At 46.0% G+C, this 18698-nt stretch overlaps 2 long non-coding RNA genes across 4 annotated transcripts in view; one reads left to right on the top strand and one right to left on the bottom strand.

The window, feature by feature from the left end:
• Positions 1-18698, top strand: part of LOC310673078 — a 49782-nt gene that overhangs the window by 14907 nt on the left and 16177 nt on the right. The window lies entirely within an intron of this gene.
• LOC310673101 lies at positions 6410-17374 on the bottom strand. The gene is made up of 3 exons (XR_014508852.1): positions 17028-17374; positions 13240-13298; positions 6410-7169 (listed from the first exon to the last, which is right to left on the bottom strand). It is a non-coding gene; the product is annotated as an uncharacterized lncRNA (long non-coding RNA).

The following is an 18698-nucleotide window of genomic DNA, read 5'->3' as shown; positions in this document are numbered from 1 at the left end:
GTGTCAAGTATTTGTGTTGTAGCAAGCTCACAACTTATGCACATTCAACTTGTGCGCGTTCAGTTTTACACGTGGGGGAGAATACATAAAAATAAATAAAGTAGGTTGGGATCTGGGGGGAAATGACTTTGGCAATCCCACCTGCCATTGAACTCAATGGGGTTTTTTGACTATACACGATTTTGGCTTTAGAAGCAATCCCCGAGACGTAACCCCCACATAAGTTGTGCGCTTACTGTACTGTTCCAAATGCACTGGAAACCAACCAATGGGAACACCCTCCTGTACGCCCGGCTGTATATAGTGCACATTCATAGGCAGATCTGCCTCAGAAGGCCCAGACTGGCCGGACTATTGCCTTGTCCTCTGGCTCTGTCCATCATGGTGTGGGAAAGCCCTGTGAGGTTTTGGGACTACACACGCCTCTTGTTCTCGTTTTTGCATTGACATTTCTGTAAATTGGGGGGGGGGGCATAATTTTTTTGATTCTTAGCAAAAGAAACCCTAACCTCACTCCTGCTCCTCCTTGATGTATGTATAGACTGCAAGCGCACCTTCCTCCCCGTTTCCCGATACGAGTCAATGCGGTCTCCAAGTCATGTTATCTTTCCCTTATGTTCATGTACACACATAACTTTGACAGTGGGGAGGAGGGAGTCGGGGACGCGCCCGCAGATTTCCCTCCTTAGGAGCCACCGGGGGTTGCCCCCCCCCCCCGCGGAAGTCTTTAGCCCAGGAGCGCGCGGCGTTACTCTCCGGTGCGAGAGGCACTCTGCACGTGCACGTCGGAATTGCTCGCGGGCTCCGGCGTTACGCTCTGAAAAGCTTGTTCTGAAAGCTCGGCCAGTCGCAAGGCGAGGGTGTGTTTGTGTGTGTTGACTCTTAGCAGCCAGGCAACACGGTTAGGGTCGCTTCGGCGCTGGGGGGGGCGATACTGGAGGGGGCTCTCGTTGGATCCGCGACTCAGTCTTAAAACTAGGACCGGGGAGGAGAAGGGAAAGGCCCGCTTTGCCGCCCCTCCTTCCGGCCGTGTTGTTAACCCCGGAGTGCCCGACCCCAAGGGACGTGGAACCTGAGCGGAGGAGGGGACGAGGGCAGCTCCCCGCCCCTGACTCGGCACTTTCTGTGCTGCTGACTTGGGGTTTTCGGGGATCCCTGCCGCCGCTCCCCGGCGAATGCGTCGGCAGTGGCTCTGCCCCCGCAAAAGGGCAGCGGGTTCACCCGGGCTGCGTGCGCGCGCCTCGCCCTGCCCTCTCCCCTCCAGGATGTGAGCAGGGTTCCAGGAATGAGGCTGAACCCGTTGGGCCGGTCCCCGCCTGGAGGCCCCGGAACCTCATTCCCTGGCGCTGAGCAGGCCGGACCCGGGAGCCACAACCTCTTCCCAACGGGCTGGCCCGGTGCCAGAGCCAGCGGCTCCTTGTCCCGGGCTTCGTTAGGTGGGAAAGATGGGCATCTGCAGGCAGGGAACTTTGAAGGGGCTGATCTATGCCATTTCACACACACACCCTTTCTAATTGACCAAACAGCTCGTTTATGCTTCATGATAACTTGGCTTGTTAAAGTTTCTGGGGTCTCGCCCGTTTCTTCAGGAATTCCGTGCTTTACCTTCTTATTTTGCCATCACCACGCTCCCACTTTACTGGAGGAGAAACTGAGGCTGAGAAATCATGACTCAGGCAAGGCATTGCGCTGCGCAGCAAACCCCTTGTTTGACGTGGGGCCTAGTTCTCAAGAACAGATGAGATGTAAACCTGTTTCCAGATAGTACTCTTCAGGTTTCAAGAAGGGGCTCACATGATGGAATGCTCACACGCTCCTAAGTGTTGAAAGCTAGTGTGTTGGCAAGATCCCTACCTTTCTCTGTACAGGGAATTTGGTGTGTGTAGGTGTAATTCAGTCATGTGACATGGCACCATCCTGACACCAGTTTACTATCTCATCTGCTGTGAGAAGTAGGGAGCCACAGTCAGCTTCACTTCCCTGGCAATAGTACCCCTATAATATATGCTTTTGCTTGTTGCAAACATGCCTTGTATTTTTTAAACAAACAAACAAACACTTAAAGTATTTTATTTGTGTTGTTGTTTAGTCATGTCCAACTCTTTGTGACCCCATGGACCAGAGCACACCAGGCACTCCTGTCTCCCACTGCCTCCCGCAGTTTGGTCAAACTCATGCTGGTAGCTTCAAGACTGGAGTACATTTTATTTGTAAGGTAAAGGTACCCCTGCCCGTACGGGCCAGTCTTGCCAGACTCTAGGGTTGTGCGCCCATCTCACTCAAGAGGCCGGGGGCCAGCGCTGTCCGAAGACACTTCCGGGTCACGTGGCCAGCGTGACAAGCTGCATCTGGCAAGCCAGAGCCGCACACGGAAACGCCGTTTACCTTCCCGCTAGTAAGCGGTCCCTATTTATCTACTTGCACCCGAGAGTGCTTTCGAACTGCTAGGCTGGCAGGCGCTGGGACCGAACAACGGGAGCGCACCCCGCAGCGGGGATTCGAACCGCTGACCTTTCGATCGGCAAGCCCTAGGCGCTGAGGCTTTTACCCACAGCGCCACCCGCGTCCCATTTTATTTGTACTCCACTCTTAATCCATGGCTAGGATTCCTGCTCCTTCAGGTTCATCATACTAGTGTTGGTGTCCAGTTTATGACGAACACCATGAACTTGGGTCTAAGGGGGAACTCGTGAGATCAGGAGGAGCAGGGCTTTGGTGATCCATTGCTAGAGATGAAAAAAAATATATAAGGGATACTTGGGTGGTTTGGTCTCTGTAGCCTCTGAAACTGGGTATTTCAGAATGAAAGAACTTTAAAATAAGGGGTATTCCCTCAAATCATAAGACATCTAGCACCTCTGACCTCTTCTCTCTGCCCCATTCTCTGGGGGCAAGAGCACTGGGAGAGCCAGTGGAGGAGGGGAGTTGAAGGATCTTCTGGAGCAACAGCCTCTGTCTCTGACATCAGACACTTCCTCTCACTCTCAACCACTTCCTGAGCAGCAGCACATTATTTTCTGCTGGTCGACTGCAAAGTAGAGACCAGGCATGGGGGGAGGGAATACATGCTTGCAAGCACATGGCAAGGGAATGGCGGCTTGGTTTTGCTGCATAACCTCTTTTCTACCCTGAAATGTAAAACTTGGAAATAAGAGTTCACTTGCACTCCAGTGCTCGCAGTCTCAGCCTCCCTCCCCCACAGCAGCAGGAAGTCTGGAAGCTGGAGTTCTCTCTCGGCTCTGCTACCGACTCCCTTGAGTTCCTTGGGAAAGTCCCTGACACTCCCTAGCTCTTTTCCCCATTAGCTCAATAAGAATAACAATAAAAAAACGCTTGGAACCACCCATTTGATCTCTGACACGTTTAGGGCAGGGAGGTTTTAATGATTTTATCATTAGGATCCTTAATGAACATGGCAGGATTCTAGGTTTTGAAGCGGAGGTGTTGTACTAGGGACAACTGCCAGACCCTTTAGCCCTATAGCTCTTGGGTACCCAGGTGTTCAGTGCTTGCCTCCTAGAACTGTCTGGAAGAGGCGCAGGAAAACATTGGCAGAGGCTCTTGATTCTCAAGGTGGGGCGGGGGATTGCTGAGGGGAACCCATTCTTTGTGGTTCAAGGCTGGCTCTGACTCATACCTGGGCTAGAAGCTACTCTGCAAAGCTGACCCGACTAGAATACCCCTTCTGGATTGTCTGAACTGTCAACCTGTCCTCACATAACCTGTCTGGGCCTGTGGTTTGTCATGTTCTAACAAGGCTATGCCATCCCTTTCAAGTGTCCTACCCTGACTGAAGCACATCCCCTTTCCTGACTGAGATTCTCACCATGTGTTTATGTTCTTCTCCATTTGTCTACCAGCATGTTTATCAGGCTGCTGGAGACTGTTGTGGTAGCAACCACAGAAACTACCAGCGAAACTCCTTCAGACATTGCAGGTTCCCTATATTTCTAGGCAGGATTGAGTGATTGTTAGAAAAATCTAACACGTTCTCTCAAATAGCTGTGTCCCCCTAGTTTTTCCAAAAGCAATTCCAATTTTACAGAGTGACTCACTTGTAAATGTCATCCCTGCTCTCTAGGGCCTTCTGATACAGGTTATCTGAATCACGACTTTGTGCCTGGGGAAGACATCTAGAACTGAGGGTCAATAGAACTGAGTGGAACTGACTTTGTCTAGAATATATTTCCCAGTTGGGTTTGGATGAACCTCTCCCTTTGGGGTAACACAGTGTGGGAAGGGGTGGATGAGAGAAGAAATGGGGAGCCTTTGCCTCTTCCTATGTTTTGTGTTATAACTCCCAGCATCCCTGTTGTCTTGGGCTAATGGGAGTTAAGAGTCCAACAACATCTGGAGGGCCACAGCCATCCCTGAATTAAAGCCAGCTTCAGTTTACTGGGCCATGTGAATCTTCTGAACCCGGAGATCAAAACACTGGGAGACAATTGGTGTGATTCTTTGGAGAGAGTTGTGATGTTTAGCAGTATTTTGCAAACATTTAGGGTTCAGTTCACTCATGGGAGGAGGAGATTGCCAAAAAGGAAAAAGAAAGAAAGCCCAATTGCTCTTTCCATCCCAGCCTGTGCCATCCCCCGCAGCTGTCTCCCAGCTGTGTAAAGGAGTATATTTATAGGAAGGAGAAGTTGAGCAGGCCTTAAAGTCCCTAAAATTCATGGGTGTCGGTCAAGCAGAGGAAGAGAAAAAACAGGAGGAAGAAAAGAACATTCAGAGCCAGGGATCCTCGCAACAGAATAAAATGCCTTGCAGTGGCCCTTGCCTCCTAATTAATTAATTAACCCCAATTAAAAAAAAAAATCTGGAGTAACTACTGTTTTCCTGGAACTTCACAATCAAAAATATGAATTGTATATACACACACACACACACACATACAGAGAGAGAGAGAGAGAGAAATGCTCTAAAAGTTGTATTACGGCTATTCTACCTGCCTATCTCTCTCTTAAAAACACTTTTTTCAGCCAGCTCTTCAGCCAGAAGGGTTCCCAGAGCAGCTGACAAAGTTCACCAGTAATTCATAATTAATTTACTGCAAATATGGGACACCAAAGGGGAAATAATGTGGGTTAAATCTGATCTTGAACATGAGAGTTGTCAATCCACCCTTGGATTCTTGCCATAGCCTAGCAAAAAACCAGTGCTACAGTTTTCATATATCTGGTTTTAAATTTCTAAAAGGAGGTGTTGGGATTCATGCCTATCTGGAAATCTTCCTACCCCCACCCCTGTACTCTTTATCACAGATACCCAACATCTGGTTGTGGTTACATATGCTACAATGAGATATTCTGTAGCTATGTGCTCCAAACAAAGCCAGGTTCCCAAGCTAAGCCCTAATAAATCTTGTTATCCTTTCACTCCTTCCTTTGGTTAAAGCTTTGGTGTTACGTGCACTTGGAAAAGTTCTCCATTTAACACCTTCAAGGAGTAACCCCCATTCAACACAATGGGACATTTCCAAGTAAACATGGTCGGGATTGTGCTGTAAAAGAAAAGGGAGGCTTGTAGAAGCAACAAAGCAACAAGAAGGCAAGTCCTCAGTTCCTGGGGGTTGGGAGGAATTGGCACCCTGCCTTAAAAATGCAGAGCAGAAAATCTTTAATAAAAACAATTTTTAAAAATGCAGAGCAGAACAGATGGACATGGCAAGCCCAGGACGCTGGGCCCTCAAGCATAGAAGTCAAAACTTGGGATAAAAAAAGAGGTTTGGGGGTGGAGAGGCATACAAAGATTAAAAGAACTGGGTTGTGGTTGGTGCTTCAAAGCAATAGTAAGAAGTAGAGACTAGGTTGGAAATACAAGATTTTAAAATTTTATTGTCAATTTCTGGGCTATGCCAATTAATGAGCCTCACATTCAAACACACCATTCACATACACTGGTACCTCGAGTTACAAACCCCTCAAGTTACAAACTCCGCTAACCTGGAAGTAGTACCTCGGGTTAAGAACTTTGCCCCAGAATGAGAACAGAAATCGTGCAGCGGCAGTGCGGCGGCAGCAGGAGGCCCTATTAGCTAAAGTGGTACCTCAGGTTAAGAATGGTTTCAGGTTAAGAATGGACCTCCAGAACGAATTAAGTTCTTAACCCGAGGTACCACTGTACTCAGACTTAAAAGTGATCAGAATGATGAGAACTTATCTACACCCAGAAGCTCACACAAGCTGTTTCTGGCCCTTTCTGCTGATAGTTCAACTCCTTAGCAGTTAGAGTGTTCTTGACTATTCTGTGACACTTCCGTCAACTCAGCCAATAGCAAAGGGGGCTAATTGCTTTGACATCCTTGCTTTTGTGACATCACTGCAATTCAGACACGGCTATGCAGTTCTAAACGACAGCAACCTAGGTACATACTGTAAATGTTCATCTTTTTGGGGGGGGGGCGATCTTGCGGCTAAGCAGATTATATAGGAAGCCGCAGTGCAAAACAAGGGGGAACCACTGGAGTAGGGGATGGGTGGCAGGACTGCATGGGACTCAGTTCAGGCTTGAGGGTTTACCTTTTATAGTGTTTGTTTCCCCTATAATTAGCCAACTGTTCTTGTGCATTGAGAAAGCTCCAGGTGTGGCCAGTTAAAGGGCTTTAAGTGCTGACTCAGGCTTTGCCACCCCCTCCCCCTTTCTGTCCCTGAGATGCACTGGTCTGGCCAGTCTGGGTGCCAGGCCTCCTATTGTAGCAAAGCTTGGAGACGACGCCAGGTTGGCGCCGTGCTCTGCCCAGCCCTGGCTAGCAGGGAGGCGGCTCTGGCCCAGATGCTCCTGCAGGGGCAGGTTTCTCCAGGGTGGAACGTGCCTGTGTGGAGTGAGGCTGGGCTGGAGACCTGGCGAGAGGGATCCTCCTTTAGGGAAGTATTTTGCATACCCACCGGCTTCTCTCAGCACCTTGGTAGAGTGAGTTGCCTCCCAGTGAACAAGCGGTGAAGGCCCATTCCCTTTGGATCTGACCAGCATCCCTAAACGGCTTTGTCAGTGAGCTTATGATCACATCTGTCAGCAGGTCTTCATTCTGCTCTGCATTCTGCCTGTGCTGAGATCTTGCGCCTTTAACAACAGAGGCTACAGGCATACGTTCAGCAAGGGAAGCTTCCCCACTGTTGGATCACATTGCTAGGTGAAGCCGCACCTACGGAAGCTGTTAAAGGCACAGGGTCCTGTTAAAAAGAATGACAGTAAACAAACATTTGTGATTGTGACATAAGAAATATCTTTTATTACTGAACCACAATATAATTTATGATTAATTACATCTAACTATATTTTTTAAAAAATGTATTTTTTATTAAAGATTTCTTGGTTTACAAAAGTACAGTGGTACCTCAGGTTACATACGCTTCAGGTTACATACGCTTCAGGTTACAGACTCCGCTAACCCAGAAATAGTGCTTCAGGTTAAGAACTTTGCTTCAGGATGAGAACAGAAATCGTGCTCCGGCGGCGCAGCAGCAGCAGGAGGCCCCATTAAGCTAAAGTGGTGCTTCAGGTTAAGAACAGTTTCAGGTTAAGTACGGACCTCCGGAACGAATTAAGTACTTAACCCGAGGTACCACTGTATGTGCAATGTCTCTTTTTTCAAGCTACATTTTCTACAGATCAGTTTCATTTGCTGAGACGTTAGTGTTACATTAGGAAGAAGAGGGGGAAAGAGGTGGAGGGGGCCACGGTTAGTGGAGTTGGGTGGCTCGCTGAGTGATTTGGGGCCAGTTTTCACTCTCGGCCTGGCCTACCTCATAGGGTTGTAGTGAGAATAGAATGGGGAGTAGCAGTACTGTGGACACCACCTTGAGCTCCTTGGAGGAAAGGTGAAATACAAATGTAATAATGAATGAATAAATAGCCCACCTTGCCTTCAAAGAGCATACGTGATCCTTCCCCTTGCCCATTTTTTGTTGTCACAACAGCCCTGAGAGGAAGGTTAAGCCAAGACATAGTGACTGTCCTGGGGTCACTTGGTGAGTTTCATGGCTGGGGGTCAGGTAGTGGATTTGAACCCTAGCATTATAGATCCCAATCCCACACGCTTATCACTGCAACACACTGGCTGTCATATTGTACCTTTTCTGCATTGCATGTGCGCAATGTTTCCCCCCTCTGCTTTAGGGATGACTCCTTCTTCCCTGATTTACTGCATTGGACTTACCTGCAACCTCAGGATATCGCCAAAGCTACCATGTACAAACGTAGGTGTTAAACAGGCAGTATCAACAATACAGGAATTAAAGAATGTTTACAAAAAAGAAAAGAATGACAGTAGCATTGTATGTTCATACAACTGCCTTACTACATTGTTTGCTCGTGCATGTGTGGGTTTGCCAATCCCGCCCCCCCCCCCCCCCTGGACAGAGCTCCTATGCCTTTAATAGATGCATGGCAGATAAAAATTATTGTCTTCCAGTGAAGACTTGGAACCTCATGAGAATGTGGTAGGACCCTAGAGATCCTCCACTCCAGTTTCTACATCGTGGTTTCCTAAACTTGGGTCTCCAGCTGTTGTTGGACTACAACTCCCATCATCCCTAGCTAGCAGAACTATTGGTCAAGGATGGTGGGTATTGTAGTCCAAAAACAGCTAGAGACCCAAGTTAGGGAAACCCTGGTCTACGTCCCCTTCAGTACTGCCCCCTCCACCTGAAATGTGCTTTTCAAATTCTGGATAAATCACAGGAGGATGTTGGGGGATTGGTTCTGTTCTGCCTACTGCCCAGTTTGAAGGGCTGGTGGGAATGGCTCTTGCAACATGAACCCATGCCTCATTGCTGTGTGAGCCACGCACAGGCAGGGCCAGACCTATTGTAAGCCATAGTAAGGTGGCTGTGTCAAGCGGCAGAGGGGTGGGGGAAGCACCACCAAATGTCCTCTGCACTATGATTGCATGGCATGATCTAAGCAATATGAGGTTTCCAGATCCTGGGTGAAATACTAAATCCTTCTATGCCAGTTACTCTCAGCTATTTCTTTAATAATAGTGGGAAGAAGTATTGCATTATTGATACGAGTCTAGAGTCTTTAGCAGCATGAGTCTGTGTGAGTGGCTGTTCTTCTTTCTCTCCTGCAAAGACACTATTGCTTGGCCCGCCCTGCTTCTCAGGACTTTCTTGGGATAATTCCAAATATCCCATTTATTGACTGGCTTGGAAATCACCTTGATGATAGATGATATATATATTTTGTATGGCTGACTTGTATTTGGTATGTCCCCCCCTCCTTTTTGTAAATATATGTTCAGTCGCTTCAGCTTTTGTTGCCACTGACAGCTGTCGAAGGGGATCAGATAGAATTTGGCAGGACATGTTGGAGGTGGCAGAGCTGGATTGCGTTGTTCAGGTTCAGCAGGCAATTTTCATATCAACACATTTGTGGGTTCGAAGGCGGCCGTAGAAATCCAATCTTGGAGGACGAGATCTTGATCCTGGAGTCTCACACTCAAGTTTGGCCATTTGCAGATTCCCCATTGAAATCTTTGTGCCAGGGAAAGGAGGAGTGTTGGAAGCTATGGAGCTGCAGCTGCAACTGTTATCTTCTAAGAGCGCAATACACAGTTTCATCATGGAAGAGTATTTTCCTGACAACACTAAGTTCTAGAAACCTAGATGCTTTAAAAATAAAATAAAACCCCAGGTGTCCTATCTATTTAATCAGAAGAGAAGTGCCACGAATGAAAGAGATGGGTGAGGAAAGCTTACATTCTGGCAATGGGACTATACTGTTAACACTTGGGATCTATTTCATATACAGCATCCCACTGAAACCACTTAAAAACTCCTCAGCAGGAAGAAAAACAAGCATGCATTCTCATATAGACTTTGGGTGGAGGGCTTCCCACAAACAGGTTTTCATTTTTCTCTGCCTCGAAAGTATCCCACTTGCTTTTTTAGGGGGAAGGGCAGAGGCATGCATTGCTGCACAGGCTGAGTAGGAGGCAGACGGGCACAGCCCTGGGATGGGCAGAGACACGAAATGCCAGGATTAGAAACTCCCTGCCCTTGGCACTAATCCCTAACTGTTCAGAGAAGCCATAGCTTGGCCAAGCCCCTTCTTCACCCACCCACCCACCCTCCTCCTACTCTGAGTCTCTGAACTGGTTTGTTTTTCTGTATGTTATGTGGGGAGGGGCATATGCAGATCTGTAAAGAAATGGCTTGAGGTGGTTGGAGTCAAACAGCCAAAAAGAACCAGGCTGAGATTGGGTTGGAAAAGCTGTATCTGGCTGATGGAGAAAGGCATAGAAAGCAGGTGCGGAAACCAGCACTGGATGAGCAGTGGGGTCTGCTGATTAGAGAGAGATAGAGAACAAAGGAATATTTCTTACATTTGGCTTCAGATTTCTGAGCCTCGTTGAAAATTGAGAACTAGGATCCTGTGGAGTGAGTTGGGTCTCGTTTTGAGCAAATTGGAACCAGCTTAATATCCATCTTTCAGATTTCCAGCTGGCTGGCAACATAAAGGTAGCATGCTGCTGGCTACACCCAGTGCCGCGAGTACATTCTTCTGGGACTCTGTGCCCTGTGGCCAGGCCTGGCTCTGTTACAGCCTCTTCCCTGATAAGAGCCCTACCTCTGTCTCTGTTTTTATGACTGTCTGGCGTTTAGTCCAGACCAGGTTTGTTTATTTCTGTCAGAGACCGTTCAAGTGGGAGTCTCCATATGCGTGTCCCATTTGGAGAGGGCAGCTAAGGGCTGCTGGCTGTGCCGGAGCCCGTGCGTGAGCACAGTTGATCCTTTTGTGGTGCATTCATCCATGTACAGGTGCCAGCCATAACCTTCCCCATTTCAGACACTCCCCAAAGGCAGAAGAGGCTGCTGCATTCCTCTCTCCCTCTGACAGCACATGAGCATCTGTGTAGAGGCTGCTCTGTTACAGTAATCGTGGAATAAAAACTCCTCTCTCTCAAGTTCTGAACTTTCAGTCTTCCAAGCTGGGGTTGCAGGCATGTGTTAGTTGCATTGTGGGTAAAAACACACACCCTGCTGTTTTGCAGCTGTTTGCCAGCAACATAAGTCTTCAGTTGATCTCTGTGTTTTTTATTTTCTTTCTAAAAGTGGATTCAAATCCCTACTTCACTCATAAGGTCATACTGGAAAAACCACCATTTTACTACACAGTGTCTGATTAACTGTGCAGTCTTATGCATTGTATTCAATGGGAGTTACTCCCAGGTTAAGTGTATATGGCAGTGAAGGGTTACCTGCAGCTTTGACTTAATTTTATATTAGTAACAAGGAGGGGAAGAGGAAGGGGGGGAGAGGGAAGGAGAACTCAGCCTGCTTTTGGCTCAGGTCCCAACAAGATTAGTGTTCGGCCAGCAGCAACAATGACTGAAGTGGAGTACCTGGCCTTTTTGAACAGAGAGCTTAGTTGGAGCCGAGTGCTTGCCTTGTGTTTGGGAGACACCACTCCCTGCTGTCCGAAGAACAGTGTGTTAGGGCAATTCAGTTCAGACAGGACACAGCATCCACATGTAACAAAGGCTGGGAGGGGGGCAGGAGTGAGAGCCAAGGTTGAGTCACAGCATTTCAGCTGTATAGCATTGCTGCCACCTTCTCTAGTTTACATGTGTGTGGGGTGCCTGGCCCCCCTTGTGGTTGGAGTGGAGCATGGGTTGCTGTTGGGTGTGTCTGGAGTTCCCAAGTGACCTGCCTGTTGAGTCCTAGGCTGGAAAGCGCTATCAAAGTGCTCAGGTTCCTCTCTGTGTTCTGGTGCCGGAGTTATATTCCAGTTATCATCAGGGAATGTTCTGTCCTCGCTTGGGGATTCATCCTAGCTGAGGTAAAATGTCATTTGAGACAAGATATATATATAAAAATACGACGGGGGAAGTATATTCACAAGATATGCTTTCTTACAGTAAAGTTAAAGGAAAGCTATTTCAGGATCAAAAAGCTACATGGGTATTTCCAGTAGTCCCTTAAAGTTTCTTCTGGATTTTGTTCTTTGTGTAGAAGAATTTTGAGGGTTCTGATATGGCAGTTCATTGGCACCTGCTGTGCCTCTCTGGATGGCAGAGCTGTCCCAGTCCTGATTATTTCCCCTTCCTCCTTTGGATAATTCAGCGGGGGCGGAGGTGGGTGTTATATTTAGTGCTTCCTATCCAATGATCCCAAAGGGCTTTCCACAGATGGGGAAGCTGAGGCCACAGTGGGGAAGTGAGTCACTCAGCTTCAGATGCTGAATCAGTAATAGGCCCAGGAATAGAACCCAAGAGTCCTGACACCAAACTCCTCCCAAAATCTGGACGGTCTCATTCCTTTATCAGAGATTGCAAATGCTTTAATCTGTTCCTAAGTGTGGTTTTCCGTTTTCAGAAGGAAGTCTCAAATGGGGCTCGCTCACAAGTAAGCCAGTATGAGATTGCTTAAGGCCGTGTTCCTCTGTCTGCTTACTTTGTAGTAGCTCCAACTATACAAAGTGGAGTTTACTGAGTAAACAAACGTAGGATTGAACTGCATGCAGGCATACATTAAAGTCTAGCTGAATTTGGTTTTTATGATGCATGCTTTGAATCCTACAGATTTAAATGGGGGTTGGGGTCTCTTAGGCTGTATTGTAGGCATCTGTCTGTCCTGGGACTGCACCACTGGAAGAGAAGTCAAACCATTGCATTAGAAGCACTGAAGTGACCTCCCCAGGGTGCAAACCTGGGCAGTGTGTATGGAGGTCCTGGACTGCCCAGATAACAGGACCCCAGTCTTGGCCTCACTGATGTGATCCAAAGGAAAGCAGAGCAATTCATTTAGCACCAGTTTGGCTGCAGGAGTTGCTGGAAGGAAGTATACAAGGCGCCTTCCAACTGTCTTAGGGACTCCTCTCCAGATTTATGTAGGGTTTGCTCATCCTTTTCTTCTCCCATAGATATCCTGCATACCATACATTTAAAGTGCACAACTTTCCCCAACGAATCCTGGGAATTGTAACTCTGTTGGTATAAACTACAGTTCTCAGGATTCTGGGGTGGGGGTGGGCTCTTTAAATGTGTGGACACAACCATAGACTTATTATACCAACTGCATTAAGGACTGGGAGACAACCATACACATACTTTTATGGAAGTTAGTCTAATTGAACTTAATAGGACCTACATTTGAGCAAACATATTTAGGGTCAAACTAAAGGAGTGGTCCTATTCTTAGGGCTGAATCCAGCTGAGTTCTGCTTAGAGGAGATCCATTGCAGCTTTTGAAGTTAGCCATGCCCATTAATTTCAATGGGTAGGACCAGACTGTTTACCTGATAGTAAAGCCAATGGAACTCAATGGGTCTGTCTTCTGAGTAGATATGCATGGTTTCTATAGGGATAAAGAGTTCTTGAGTTAACTCAGGCCCAGCCACTTTACAGCTTTCAAGTTCAGAGTCATCCCTTTCAATTGTGCCTTGGATAATTGTGGACTATTATACCAAGAACCACTACTTTTCGATAGAAAAAGGGTTTGAGTGAGTAATGGTAAACCATCCCAATGGCTCAGTCAGGGATACCAATAGCATTTTCTAGGCCAAGCACACTAGATGAGGATTCAGACCAGGGCCAGATTTACGGTAGGTTTGATGAGCCCTAAGCTACTGAAGGTAATTGGGCCCTTTATATGTCCAGCTGTCCTTTGTCAACAACAAATTGTCACTGTTTTTTATGTTGAATATATGCTATATGGTAATTTATGGACCTAATAAGTATCTAAAGCCATTCGCACATAACAAAATATGTATTTTATCAAAGTAATTGTTGAACTGAAATACAATTAAGAAGAAATATATTAATGGCAAACCAGTGATATTTTAGGGAGCAGGCTAGCCGGCAGGGCCCATTACTTACATCATAGGAGCCTACATAACACAAAACAAAACACTGTTGCTGTATGTAGGTTTTATTTTATTTGTTTTTTATCTTATATTTTGGAAATGTAAATCCAGTGTTTTTCCTTTAATTTTTTTGGGGGGCCCCCAAGAGAGTAAGGCCCTAAGCTATAGCTTGTTTAGTCTATACGTAAATCCGGCACTGATTGAGACCTCTGGCCCAGTTGTGAAAGAGGATACAAATTTGCATAACATTTTCACATGCTTCCTGTGTAGGGCAGCTTGCATCCTCCTTTCCAAGTGGGGTGGAGAGCTCAAAAATAAAAAAGGGGTCACGTGGAACTGAAAAGATGTCTGATAGACAGAATGTAATCAGGTGAAACTTTCCCCATCATTTTATTTTGATACTAGAAAAACAACAACCTGTTGGATTCCTGCCTGCCACACAGCTCTAAAATGCAGAAGAGCCCTGCGCTCCCCTAGTCAAACAATTCAAGTTTGATGAGTTGTACACCAGCTATGTTATTGTATCTTTTCCCCATCAATTGTTACTGGGCTGGCAATACTACATTCAGTCCAAAACCAGGTATACTTCTGATGGCAGTTAGGAGGGGCCAAGGGGAGGTTAAATGAGATTTAACATTTACAGTAATCAAAAGTTCAGGTGCCCATGCTTCTATAAATTCCAGATTAAATTGTCAAAAAGCATGTAGTGTATTCTAAGAGCATTTGCTGTGATTATTTTTATACCTCATAATCACTACACTAGGGTTTACAGCACAGGTCAAACAGCCACTCTTTTCTCTCTCCCTTTTTCCTTTAAGTAAAAAGGATTTACGTTTTTAACATGAATATATCCACAGTGGTACCTCGGGTTAAGAACTTAATTCGTTCTGGAGGTCCGTTCTTAACCTGAAACTGTGCTTAACCTGAGGTACCACTTTAGCTAATGGGGCCTCTTGTTGCTGCCCCTGCGTGATTTCTGTTTTCATCCTGAAGCAAAGTTCTTAACCCGAGGTACTATTTCTGGGTTAGCAGAGTCTGTAACCTGAAGTGTCTGTAACCTGAAGCGTCTGTAACCCGAGGTACCACTGTATTTTAGTGTTATACCAGCATCAATAATCCATCCCCAGGAATCCCTCCATGGCTGTAAAGTAACAAACTACCCCTACCCAACATGTTGTTCCTACAATCACCTTATTCCCCCACAAAACCCCTGCATTTCCTAGAATTAAAAACAAACCCAATACACCAAGCGACAGGATAACAACACTAGCCTACACTGCAGGGTTGCCATATCCTGCTCTCTTTCTCATCACCCCCGCCCCAGCAATATTAATACAGCAGCACTGGGTTACTCTGCAGGGCTGATATAACCCATGTTTTCTCAGCCATAATAGCCACAATCCTGCCATACAGATATACTAATGATGGGTTTTATTTTTATTTGCACTAGCAGAGTAATTTTAAAATAATGTTTACTCAGAAAGCGCGCGCGCACACAGTTTTTAAGAGTGAAAAGGCATGGTCTCTTTGCTGCTTTTTTGTTTTTGGATGGACATGCACAGCTATATTTAACTCTTGGATTTCTCAATTATTTTTTTCTGGGCAACAGTCGCTTCTCTACCAAGGAAGATGGAAAAATACAGTTTCAGAATGAACCAGGAAGTGTCTTCTCCATTGTCTGGATAATGGATGTCCTGGGTCATTTTTGAAGTCATTTTTGGACCTTCTTCAGGCTTGTATCACTCTAAATTTTTCTCTATCACTAGTCAATCACATCTCTGACTTCACCCATTGGCTAAAAACACTGAGAGATGAGAACAGGCTTTTTCCTCATAGTGCAGTTGTTTTGAATGGTGCCTGTAAATTTTGCTTCATAGTGTTTGTTCCAAAATGCTGAGAGGCTAACTTTTAAAAAGGAAAGAAAACTCAGCTTCAGGCCCCACCCTCTGGCTCTCCTCCTGGTACAAATGTACCACCCACACCCTTATCTTGGTGGCCATAGGTTAAATGGAGCCATGTAGCAGAGTACAAATGGCACAATAAAGAACCAAATTCCAATTCTTTGAAAAGCTAGCACCCTGTGGAATGACTTACTGGTGAAACATAATCAATCACAAAATATATAATGCATAGTTAGTTTTTAGGCTGTCGTCTTAAGTGCACTGTAGAGCCATTCCTATCGATTGTAATTTTTAAAGGCTTGAAGCCCTAATGAAGAGCAATTTAGCAATGCAATTAATGTACTGAATGCCAGATTAGCACACAAATGAAGTTGACAAGTTAACCTATACTCGGTCACTAACGCAGAAAAAGTTCAACTGCGGTTTTGTCTTGCATGCATTGGATTGAGTCCAGCTCGCCTGAAAGCAGCGGGTGTTTGGCCACTGACTGCAATGGGAGAGGAATTGTGCCTTTCCTTTGGAGTGCTCAGGGAGAAGTCGGAATTTGTAACTTGGGTGTGATGGTACAAAAGTGTTGGGTTGATATTTGATTCAAGCATTCACTGCAATATTTGAAATAGGTTGCTTCTGAGAATCTCATTATTAAAAACCTGAGAGGAAAACAGAAGAGAAACCCATACTGCCTGGAAAGCTGCCACTAACCAAACCTCCTCAGATCCGCACCGCTACTCAGCCACCCACATTTCATCATTTTAATTTTGCTCCCTCCTGCCCTTATTGATTGTGCATTCAGACAGACAGCTCTAGCACATTCATGTGGTAAGTTCAGATAGACATTTTTCCCAAACCTGATGTAATCTCCAAAAGTGCACAAATATAAATTGCAGTTAAATAATGATGCCACTTCATTCATCCACCTCCCCCCCCCCCGCCCCCAAATATCTCCATGCCAACAATACCAAGCAACCAGTTGTGCGGCTGCATAATCTGCCCAGGTCCAGCTTGTCCCTTGTGTGGAAAAGAGGTTTCAGGGGATTCAAGGGTGCACAAAAGGTCCCAAAAGCTAAGGCTGGGATCTAGCATGAGGAGCTGTCCAAGGTTAGATTTGCCCAGGATGTTGGAAGACCCTTTCAGGAAAAAGGAATTCTAAACATCCCTCCCTCCAATAGGCAGTTCATAGGACTCTTCAGGAGTGAAATAGCTATGCACACTATAAAGAAAAAGCAGAATCCTTGTGTGTTCTTCTTCTCGGTCAACAGTGCAGTATTTCAATGACTCCAACTTTTTTAGTAGGTGTTGCTGCTCTTCCTGGATCCTTACCTTGAGCTGTTCCATCCTCTATTCCTCTTCCTGATTTCCTTTGCTCCACCTTCTTTGTTCCAGTTCTTCATGTACTTTGGACTGTATTATTGGTTATGATCTGTGTTTTGGCCTTAAACGCAGACTCCACTCTGGGTTTCTTGGAGTGTTTTCCTCAGCCTGGCCTGTTGCGCTAGCCTTGATTTATAGAAATGTACCTCCAAACCAAGACAGCCTTGACAAGTGGAGCCTGAAATCGCAAAGTCTGTGAACCCTACACATTATAAAGACTATATCAGTGCTTCATCCAGTCTCCCTTTTGGCCCCTAATTTCTCCCTCTGCCTCAAACCACTCCTCTTCCCTCCCCCCCCCCAAAGCACTATTTGATGCCCTGTAATACTTTTTTTACAATTGTATCACACTGTGGATCAGTAATCTTTTATTCCTGTGCTTTACAAGATAAAGAACAGCTCAAAACAAAACCCAAAGAGTACAATCTTAGTCATACAGAAAATGCATAGTCCTTACCTTTTATTTGTACTCAGTTTATATGTGGTTCTAAGGAAATTACCACATTTGTCCCTATTGACCCTTTGAATAGGGACTTTTGAATGCTTTTGTTTTATTAGAAATGCAGAAAAGGTAAATTATATTTCTGCATGGATGACCCTCGGGGTCCCTTCCAACCACAAATCTATGATTCTATGTCACGAACATCTATCCTGGGGTTTCTGCTGAATGGAGTTATAATCAATTAAAAATGGTTCCAAATTATGAGAAAAATAGCAATGCATTTTAGAACTGCAAAGGACCTGATGTGGCGTCACTAGTCGGATATTTCTGACTTTTATTGGTAAGCGACAGAAGAGTTCCTTTGCATGCTGTGCTGCCTGTCTCTTTTTCCCTGCCCTCGTTATGCAAGCTCTCCAAGGCCGGGAACCTTTTAAACGCTTGCTATGCAAGGGTGTGTTGCCTGCCGCACCCTAACCTTCACCCTCCCGCATGATGCCCGAGTTAAGCAGGCAAACAAAGGCAGCGATTAATGGGCAATGCCAGGGGCTGGCACTTCCTCCTGTGGTGCCTGGAAGGAGGAGAGCAAGATCCAGGGCTGCCCTTCAATCCAGCCAGATGGAATCTGCTACATTTCCCCACTGTGGCAAGGGACTCCTGGATCACCTCCTTTCATCACATACGATTTCTGTATTACTCACCTGTGGCACTGTAGCTTCTGACTGTTCCCCAGACGTATGCTTCCCCCTTTGTGAAATTTCACCATTACTTAGTTTCATGCAGCTTCCCACCCCTCATTTCATTAGTCCCTGCAAATACGGTAGAGTTTGGATTTACATCAAGATGGCAGATAGAAAGTTCTGGGACTTTCAGGAAAACCCAGAGTTGTATTTGTCTAGGGAGAATGTGCTGCCACACTCTAGTACAGTGGTAGGTAAATATAATTCCCACAGTACAGCGGTACCTCGGGTTAAGTACTTAATTCGATCTGGAGGTCCGTTCTTAACCTGAAACTGTTCTTAACCTGAAGCACCAATTTAGCTAATGACGCCTCCCACTGCTGCCGCGCCACAGCCGTGTGATTTCTGTTCTCTTCCTGAAGCAAAGTTCTTAACCCGAGGTACTATTTCTGGGTTAGCGGAGTCTGTAACCTGAAGTGTATGTAACCTGAAGTGTATGTA

Source organism: Podarcis tiliguerta (genome assembly GCF_965153285.1).
Source record: "Podarcis tiliguerta genome assembly, chromosome: 2".
Lineage (NCBI taxonomy): Eukaryota > Metazoa > Chordata > Lepidosauria > Squamata > Lacertidae > Podarcis > Podarcis tiliguerta.
This window is presented reverse-complemented; position numbering and strand designations above follow the sequence as displayed.